At 36.8% G+C, this 11,019-nt stretch overlaps 1 protein-coding gene across 1 annotated transcript in view; it reads right to left on the reverse strand.

Annotated features, from left to right (window-relative positions):
• Nucleotides 1-10,151, reverse strand: part of LOC141428783 (uncharacterized) — a gene marked incomplete in the record, with an annotated part of 528,375 nt that extends 518,224 nt beyond the window's left edge. The window contains 2 exon segments of the mRNA XM_074088793.1: nucleotides 8,314-8,441; nucleotides 10,072-10,151.
• Nucleotides 10,152-11,019: the final 868 nt, after the last annotated feature.

The following is an 11,019-nucleotide window of genomic DNA, read 5'->3' on the forward strand; positions in this document are numbered from 1 at the left end:
GCAGCAACGCTTAAGACCGATCTAATTGTCGTCATCTTAGCAACTGGGCTGAAAAGTTTCATCAAAGTCGATGCCCTTTTTCTGTGTATAGAGAGCCAACTGCATTGGTCTTGATCTGTATACCTACCCATTTACAGGATATAGGCTTTCTGTCTTTTGGAAGGTCAACCAGTATCCAGGTTTTGTTCTCCTTTAAAGACTTCACCTCATTTTCCATTGCTTTGACCCCACTTGATCTTTGCCCACTAGAAATTGCTTCTTTGTAGGTTTTTGGTTCATTGATCTCGTTAACATCATCAGCTGATATCATAACATAGTCTTCAAAACGATCAGGTTGTCGAATTTTACTTCTGTCCCATAGAGTCATTCTTGTAGCTATCTCAGCTATATCATCTACGTTATTTCTTGGAGCCTCAGTATCATCATCGTCATCATCATCTAAAGCATCTTCATAAAAAGGTGACCCTGGCAGTGATGCTTCTGAAGACGGCTGAAATGATTCCATACCTCTGTCTTGGCTTCCTACTTCCTGACTCTCAACATGATCCGGCGATGTGGAAGGCACTACTAATTTAGGCTCATCAGTGCTACTTGCAGTGCGATCGAGCGGTTTTCAGTGCGATCATCCTCCCTTGCATTACACATCGGTGGTTCTGAAAGTGGAAAAAGATTTCAGCTGAGTGCTGCTCTGCTGAATCATCTGGGCCATAAGTAGTAAGTACTGACTCATTAAATATAACGTCTCTTGACCTTATGAGTTTCCCACTCTTACTTAGTAAGCGGTAGCCTTCATCACCGTCATATCCAATTAGGATGCATTTTTCAGCCTTTTTAGATAGCTTCGCTCTCTTTTGTTGAGGAATATGAGCATAACATTCACACCCAATTATTTTTAGGTGACTGATTGCTGGCTTTTCTTAAACCACAATTCAAATGGTGATTTACCATTTTCTGGAGTTGGGCCGCTTCTGTTTAAAACGTACGCAGCAGTATTTATCAACTCTGCCCATGTAGCGAGAGGTAATCTTCTTCATGAGCATGCATCATCGTGCCGGCGGCTTCGACTAATGTTCTATTTTCACGTTCGCTAAGGCCATTTTGTTGCGGCGTGTAGGGCATCGTGAGCCTTTGCCTTATTCCAGCTTCCCGTAGAATGCACCTTACGTTCTCACTATCGAATTCACCTCCGTTGTCACTCAAAAATTCTTTTACAGAGTGTCCAGCCACTTTACATTCCTGTAACATCTGTCGGAGCTTTAGGTGAACTTCCGATTTCTGTCGCAAGAAATAAACGTGACGATACTTGCTGAAGTCATCCTTAAACAGAACGAAGTAACGAAATTTATTGAAGGAAGGCTGGAATGGACCACACACATCAGCGTGAATAATTTCTGCAGGTTCCTTAGCTCGTTCTCTTGTTCCAAACGTTTGCCGGTGAGTCTTTCCGTAAATACATCCGGTACATAGTTCAGAATCTAGACGAACTTTAATTCCAAGTTCCCGTTCAATAACTCCTTTGACGTGTTTCTTATTCTGGTGAGCTAACCGTTCGTGATAAAGTTGTAGTATATTATCTGTTGACAAGGCGTTCAGATCAGGAATTGACTTTGTAATAGTCTCTACATTAAGCTTGTATAAGCCTCCGTTCTTCGTTCTTTTGCCAGTCAATATTACATGTCCATCAACTTTCAGCGAGCAGTGTTCCCTTTCAGACATGAAAACACTATTGTTTAGTCTGTCTTGAAGGCCAGCACAGAGAATAGGTTTCGCATAATATCAGGTACGTACCAGACATCACAGAGTCTTAGCCTGGACTCTTTGCCTTTGATAACAGTTTTCAAGTCAACAGTACCTTTGCCAATAGCTTTGACAGTAGCTCCATTAGCGGTCGTCACTGTACGAGAATCAATAAAATGCTCGAAACTAGAGAAAAAGTCGTTCCGGCAAGTGACGTGACTAGTAGCTCCGTTGTCAACAAACCAACTTGATGCATCATAGTTCATAAGCATTGAGTTAACATCCGTAGTAACTGGCAAGAGCATTAAGTTCAAATTGCTTGATGTCTGTTTATTTTCTGGCTTTGCTGGTTTCCCGTCAGCTTTCCATTTATGACATTGTCTGACCTTATGACCGACTTTTCCGCAGTATCCACATTTCTTCTTTGCTTTATTGCTATTCAGTAGCGCCAGAGCTTCTTCAGGACCTTCATTCTTCAATGACATAGCGCGTTCATACGCACAAAGTTGCGTAGTCAGATTTTCTATCGTTTTGTCTGTCTTCGACATCAACATCCAGCTCGATTTGAAAGAAAAATATGCTTCAGGTAGAGTATCGAGAATTTTACAGATTAATAAGATATCTGGTAATTCGGATTTGTCTATCTTCATTAATTCAGTTTTCAAATCTGACCAAATGGTTTTGATTTTGGAGACATGAGTCGTGATGTCATGTGACGGATCTTTACAATAGCCGAAAAACTCCATACAAAGTGCGTAACTCTTGTCTTCAGACTTGCCGTCGAATAACCGATGTAATTCATCCCAAACTTCTTTAGACGAGTTAAAACGCATGATCTTTTGAAGAGTTTCGTCTGACATATTTGCAGTAAGCAGTAGTAATGCGGAACTATCAATTTTGTTGTAATGATCGAGAGCTGTATTGTACTGAGAAATTTCGTCGGCTATGCTAGTAGTAGGTTTCACAGGTTTCTCGAGGGTACCGTTTACCGCATCCAATCAACCGGGCATACCTCTAAGTAATAATGATGCCTTGAATTTCCATGTAGACCAGTTTTTTACACCTTCCAGGTGACCGATGTCAATTTTGCAACTAGGTGATTGCATTTTGAATCTTCGTCTTCCCGGATTGATTTTAAACTTGGTTTATTACACACTCGATTTATTTATTACTTTCACTCGATTCCTTACGATCTGCTACCATGATAAAACTAATATATTAATTAGTTTAGAGACTCGTGGACTAGTGGTGACAGCATAAACATTATTTATTAAATCAACACACGGTTGCTACACGGACTGACATGAGTTATGGTTTTCTCAAAAGAAGAGGTTTTAGTATAAAACAGTCCTTAACATTTTGCAGTATTAAAAAATAAGTGTGACATACCTATAGCATAAGAAGTTCTAAGTCCAAATTACAATGCATGTTATGACTGTTATGAGTATGGGATTTGTATTGTATCTACTGGACACTTTTTTATGGTTTTAAATGTGATTATTATATTTGTTTCTTAATAATCGGAATATATTTAAAAGAAAAGTGTTTGTTTTGGGAACAGGTAGGTATATGTGGTTTTATACGCTCGCTATTTTTTGATTTCTGGATTAGGTAAACTTATAAAATGAACTAACTAATTATTATTTCGTGTCTTGTTTATTTAGAAATAATGTCAGCCTGTTTAATTTAACATAAAATTATACATTTTTTATTTAATATTTAAATGTAAAAAAACAGTGACTTGGGGTTAAAATTAACAAATAGTCGGGACAACAATTAACTTGTTAATACTTTCCCCACAGTAAAGACTGTTTGTTGAAGTAGAATTTTATCGTGTTTTTAACCCCCGATGTAAAAAGAGGTATCCGGGCCGGTAAATAGTGTCACCCGTCAAAAACGAATGAGTCAAAGACACATACTTACTCTTTTTTTATTTATTTGTTCTGGGCTATTAGAACAACCGTAACCGACCGGACTATCTAATCGTAATTTGGCGGTAAAGAAAACTCTTTAATTTTTAAAATTTAATTGTTGCTTCGTAAAAATCTGATATTTTTTTCTGATAATTGGAAAGGTTATTCCTATAGATAAAAAAAGGTTCAAGCTTTTCTAAAATTTTCATCCATTCCCCATTGCCCATTTGTGATTTAAAATGCCATTGTAAAAATAGTTTTTCACCTCAGCAGCTCAAACAAGCAGGTTTTGCTATGAAAAATCAGTGAGCAAAATCGCATTTTGCTCACTCCGTGAGACAAGAAGCTTTTTAATTATTTTATTTAAATGCTGAGGATAGTGCTGGTCCACTCACTGAATGCCAAATATTTAACTTGACTTTGATCTGTCACTTTCACTTCAATAGGAAAAAAGCGAGAGTTAGGATCAAATCGATAATAAGTTCGATTTTCAAATTCTGTAGCCCTAAAAAGAAACAAATAAACGTTCGGATACACATATTTCAACCGCAAAATTACAAAACGTCTGTATTAAGTAGGTATATAGAGCATTATTAGGGATTTATTATAGCACTTATTGCTCGAAGCTTGTACGGTGCTCTTTCTCAAATGAAATGAAAAATGAAATGAAACTACAAAGTTAAATTAGAAAACAAAACGAGCATAAATGAACATATACCGTTCAATTTTACTTTTTTCTTATTTTTTTTTACTTTTAATTAAGAAGCATTAGACCAACCCAATAAAAAATACTGTGTTGACCTTTAGCATTAAAAATATGTCAATAATTAATTAATTATAATAAAGACAAATTGAAGAACAAAACACGAGGTGAAATTAAAAAAAACATAGTGAATTATATGACAGCGAAATATTTCCGAAATGTTAAAATTTTCCCACTCTTTTAATAAAGTATCCAACCTCGTTGTACGAAAGCCGCTGCTCTTGTTTTTTTTTAATAAATTCGTTCCGTCTACTGCCTATCTCTTAAAGTTGGATCAAATATTTGTCAAATTGAATGAATTTGAAAGTAATCTATATATATTCATGTTTCAAGCAATAAAAATCCTAATAAAATCATATTTAAAGGTTTATTTTTATACTGGATACTTTTTCCTTCCATGTTCAAAACCTGTCTACTTACCGGTGACTTTTGATCGTTGTCTGGCATTATTAAGTGACTTTTTAAAGATATAATGGATTCGATTTGTAGCATTCGAACATGGCGGATGTAGACGATATCTAATTTTGGTATTTCTGCTTCTTTGGCTAGTTGAAGTATAATTTTGATAGTGTTTTATGCGACGATTAACCTTAACAGTGCACAGTGATCACAAAATTCTATATTGCTCTCGTGTCTGACATTTTTTAATGCGCAAGTGGTCTCGGCGTGGTTTCTGGAATTTTGCTATCAAGTTGCAAAACTACAATCACCGTACAACATGCATAAGAAGAATATTATTTATCTTTAATTTAACTGACATTGGCCCAAGCCTTATGGCCGCCATTAAGAGGAATAAAAATAAAATAAAAAGATATAATGGCGACTGTATGAATCATTTTCGACAAAAAGTTTTAAATATGATAATGTAAGTAGGTACTATATTTATTTCTTAACAATCGAATTATATTTTAAAGTTTTTGATATTTTTTGTCTTCGAAATATGTGGTTTTGTTTTAACCTTTAATTTAAATGATAAATGTTCTCGCTGCTCAGGTGAAAAGTTGTATGTGTCACACGAGACCAAAGTTTTTTTGCATCTCGTGTGTTTGAAATCCCTCGCTGATCTCATGATTCTAACCTAGAATCACTCGCTATCGCTCTTGATTCAATTGTAGAATCCTTCGCTTACTCGGGATTCAAAATCAACACTCGCACCAAAAAACGACTTTGCTCTCTTGTTGCACAAATAACTATTGTTAAAAGATTTATATTGGTATTATAAAAATAATGTTGCTAAGAAAATATAGAGCCCAGTGGGCTCAATAAATATTTTTCTTGAAGAATCACTTGTTTAATTTCACCATTAAACCATCTGTTTTATATTAGGTTAATACAATCCTGTTAAAACTAGCCCCAGTTCTGTTAATATTAGCCCCAAAACCGGGTTTAAAAGTAACACCTGAGTTTTTTCAAAAAAGTGTATTTTTTTCTTATTATTCTTTTACAGATTTTTATTTTTAATGTAATTAATTGTAGCTAGATAAGTTTTCGTGGATATGAACTAATAACCACTTCCATACCATCACTCGTGTCAGTGATATGACTCCTTAGTCAAATTTTGTTACGTTTGACCCCTGTCTCTACAAACTGGCACGATTTTACTAGAATAATGTGAACCGGGCATAATACAGTTGCACCAACTTACGACTGAATGACTCTCCATCATTATCGTCTTTGCCTTTGTCGCCATCGGGCGCCACCAGTGCAGCAACAGCAAAAAAAATCACAAAAAACACCACTTTCAATGCTGCCCATATTGCTATTATCATAGACCCCTTTTTTAGTTCCACGGTTATGCAGCAATTCGTCAGCACTGTAAATTAATATGATCAGACTTAATTAAGGATATCTTATTTAAATAGGTACTCCCTTTTACCTACAGCTTCACTTGCGTTAAACAAGAGCATTTCAAAAGCAAGCAAACAGGCCAGCAAGCAACTATTGTCTTAAAAATTTACCGAATAAAATTCGTGACATTTGCGGCACGTCACTGCGATTCCGTATTTTAAGCAGCGGTGTGGAGGGCATGCAATAAAACCGGCCAAGAGCGTGTCGGACACGCCCAAAATAGGGTCCCGTAGCCATTACGAAAAAATTAAGTAATCTTTTTCTGAGGATTTCGTATTTTATACGGAATCTTCCAAGTTTAGGTATATTTTATACCCTAGGCTGCTATTTACTCATAAACTACTAATAATTCTCAAGTAAACTTAGCCGTTATAGTTTTCCTTGACGGTTTGATATACTTACTACCATCCTGAATTTCTTTAAATTTTCCACCCTCCGGTTTAGATTTTAGAGGGGGACGCTTGATTTTAATGAAAATTTGCACTTCAAAGTTGAATATTTCGCAAATAAATCACTGAATCTAAAAAATCGTCTTAACAAACTCGTAATGGTTTTAAAAGACCCATCCAACGATACCCCAGACTATAGGGTTGGATGAAAAAAAAAACACCCCCACTTTAAGTCTATGGGAAGTAGGTATCCCAAAAAATATTTTTTTTTTTTAATTTTTTATTGTACCTTTTTGTCAGTATAGTTTACATATATATCCGTGCGAAATAACAGCTTTTTAGAATTGATAGTCCCTGAGCAAAGCCGCGGACGGACGGACAGCAGACAGACAGACATACAGTCAGACAGACAGACAGACAGACAGGCATGGCGAAACTATAAGGGTTCCGTTTTTGCCATTTTGGCTCTGGAACCCTAAAAAAACGGTGCGCATACGGTGCGTCACTGCGATTCCGTACAGTCACCGTTTTTTAAGCTGCGGTATGGCACAAAAAAACCGGCCAAGAGCATGTCGGACACGCCCAAAATAGGGTTCCGTAGCCATTACGATAAAATGAAGTAATATTTTTCTAAGGATTTCGTATTTTATACGGAATTTTCCAAGTCTAGATATATATTATACCTTAGGCTGCTATTTACTCATAATTCTCAAGCAAACTTAGCCGTTATAGTTTTTCTTGAAAGTTTGATATACTTACTACCATCCTGAATTTTTTCAAATTTTTCCACCCACCGGTTTAGATTTTAGAGGGGGGGGGGCGCTCGATTTTCATGAAAATTTGCACTTTAAAATTTCTGACATAGACAGACAGATAGACAGACATGGCGAAACTATAAGGGTTCCGTTTTTGCCATTTTGGCTCCGGAACCGTAAAAATAGCTTTTAAATGACATTAAATACGAGGTTCTATTCGACGTATTCATGAAGTTATGAATCAAACATGGATCAATTTAGTTTTTTTATTATTCCTGTAAAGTTAACTTTTTGCACTTGCGCGTTTCTTCTGCGGGGGCGGCGTAATATAGGAGACGAAAATTCGTAAGACGCGTATCGGCGACCAAGATGCTAACCGTACCATGACCGGACGGGAAGGTGAGCTGTGCCTTTAGTGTAAGTTTTCGGTTACAAAATACGTCTCGATCGCGTTCGCGTTAAAATCTCAATTATGGAAACACGAACATCGCAAATGTTCCGCTAGAGGCGCTGGTCGTGTTTCCATACAAATTGAGATTTTAACGCGAACGCGATCGAAACGTATTTGTAACCGAAAACTTACACTGAGGGTACTGGGAAGCGGGCGAGATTTCGCATTCCAGCGAGGTGCAAACTTAGCTTGGTAGGTATATAATGTAGGATAATATGATTTGTTCTTCTTTGAAGACGGCTTGTACCGGTTTTTGTCGCAATACATGGACTGCTTAGATTATAATCATTCGTTGTGGCTTTGCGGTGATCGCTAACGGTTTAGTAAAACTCTGTACGTACTTGTTGCGGCGCTGGCTTTGCTGCCGCAGACTCATAAACAAAGATTCCCAGAACTGCTCCTGCAGTGCGCTTCTACTAGTCCAAGGTGCAAGTAATTTTAGCCAGTTTTTTTTTTCATGGATCCAAATGTTTAACGGACGAACTGATGATTTTGTTCGATTTTATGAAAGAATTTAGCTGTGTCCATAAGGTGTCCATTAAGGTTCACTAAAACAGTGACACTTCGTCTCGACAGTGAGGATGACTGTGACAGTTTACACCAAAGAGGAAGGAGAGACAATAGAGAGAAGGAAGCTAAATGTCAAGCGTACCCGATTATTACTATTACTAGCTTTTGCCCGCGACTTCGTCCGCGTGGAATAGTAACTTTGGGAAGTATCTTATTTATTTAGGATACCTATTTTGCCAATAATAGCACATAGAAACTTCGGTTTACTGAAAATAATCTATTTTAAAACATTGCTATAAATATAAACTAATTTTTATTGTTCTTCCATCCATACATCCATCCATCCATGTTCTTTGGTAAAACATAAATATTTTGCGGAAGCCACATTTTAGCAATATACGATGTGTATTCTACCCTGCCAACATAAAAGGACTATTTAATTTTTCATAGTGGACTCTTGACACCTTACGTCCTTTATTGTAAGTTAGGAAGGTAGGATTATAATTAAGACGGCATTTTTACTAAGCATAGCTACACATATTTCCGATAAATATACTTATAGTAATTTGTTCGGAATTTCTTAAGAACTTTCATCCTCATATTTTCAAGTAAATAGGTAAATAGGTCGAAATTTGAAAAGCGCCGGAACAAATGTTTTTTAAGGTTCCGTACCTCAAAAGGAAAAATGGAACCCTTATAGGATCACTTTGCTGTACGTCCGTCCGTCTGTCTGTCAAGACCCTTTATCTCGTAAACGCGCGGAGTATCGGTATCGATCGAGTAGAAATTGAAACCTTATATAAACTCAGGTCAATAGTCCCGAAAGCTATGAAAAAATCAAAGTTCTTAGTCAAGGCAATCAAAAGCTACAGTCATTATAAAGGTGTTTCCATGTAAATCGCCTTAACAGAAAACGTAATAGGGTACTTCCGGCTGTCCTGAAAACCTGGAATTTTGCATAAAGGTAGCACAATAAATAGAAAAATCTGAAAATTATGATTTTTCATGTCTGACTGTCTATGTCAATAAGCCATCTAAAATGAACCCACATTGCGTACATTTTGCTTGAGCTTAGAAGGCTCTGCTAACACTGCATCATCCCCTCTGCCAACATCACCTCGCAGGTAAAATTTTCAAAAACGCTTGAACAAATATCTATTTATTTCTTATAAGTGCCCAAATGCCAAGTTTCATAAAGAACCATCGACTTATCTTCGACAATGACGATCTTCCGTATAAACTTTCATGCCCTATTTCACCCCCTCACAGGTCGAATTTTCAAAAAAGCTCAAACAAATATCCATTTATTTCTTATTAAGTGCCTAAATGCCAAGTTTCATGGTTTTGACTTCGACAGCGACGAACTTCCACCATATAAACTTTCATCCCTATTTCAACCCCTTAAAACCTCTTTTTCGCGATAAAAGGTAGCCTATGTTCTTTCCCAAGGTCTATTCTATCTCTGTACCAAATTTCATCAAAATCGGTTCAGCGGTTTAGGCGTGAAAGCGTAACAGACAGACAGACAGACAGACAGACAGACAGAGTTACTTTCGCATTTATAATATTAGTATGGATAGTATGGAAGTATGGATAGTATGGAAGTATGGAAGTATGGATCATTGCCGAGACCACACCAAAGAAAAGAGAAGTGTAGCTCGTCCTACATGCAGATCGATCGGTGGTCTGGGTTCAGCAAATGTACTTTTGGTTCAAAACATGCTTGTCGGAGTCCGGTATAAACACAGGCAGAGTTTTTTACTAGATTTAATTCGAATCGAAGCTCAAATATTCGATGCATTGCAAAACAAGAATGACACTTTACCGGCACTGTCAAAGCGAAGTGCTACATGTCAGATTGCGGTCCAAATCACATTCCGTAGTATAATCCACGCGTAAATAATGAATAACTTTAAATAATGCTATTACACACAGCATAAGGTAAATAGTTTAATTAGGTTATAGCAATCAACGCGGTCTTCCACAATAGATCGGGTTCGGGGCCGCATCACCACTATCACCAGGGACCAGTTCACTGGCGCTCGAAAGAATATAAACGCCATCTAGGTATTACGTTCTACAACGTAACGAAGGCTAGTAAACTCATAGAGATACTTACCTAAAATCAGTTGAACATTATTGCCACCGTGCTACATAGCGCAATGTCACCACTGAAACTTGTTTTAACCCGTTTTAGTTTTAATACATCTTACGACATCTAGTTCCATTTTTCGTACTAAGCAACGAGGATTACTTTTGTATGGAGAATGCAGGTCTATGCCTGAAAATTAGCATAGCTATTTTTTATCAAAATTCGACCATAGTTATAATGCTTTAAACGTTTATTTTTCCATGTTGTACAGATATATATTTGATATGTTGACTGCTCAGATACCAGTAATTTTTATAGGTATTTGTGACACGTTGAGCGCTCACAAGTAAATACTACCATGACAGTCAACAACTTTTTGACAATTTAAACGTTTAAGTACCAATAAGGGACTCCTAAAGTGCATCATCAACTTTCACACATTACTATAAAGAATATCGGTGCAGCTTGAAGTCTCGAGTATATTTTAAGATCTGGAAAATTTAAATAATATCTAAGTATCAACATCGTTTAACCAGTGTACAGCAAGTGTTGTCAGCCTCA

The sequence above is a fragment of the Choristoneura fumiferana genome, chromosome 6, assembly GCF_025370935.1.
Source record: "Choristoneura fumiferana chromosome 6, NRCan_CFum_1, whole genome shotgun sequence".
Lineage (NCBI taxonomy): Eukaryota > Metazoa > Arthropoda > Insecta > Lepidoptera > Tortricidae > Choristoneura > Choristoneura fumiferana.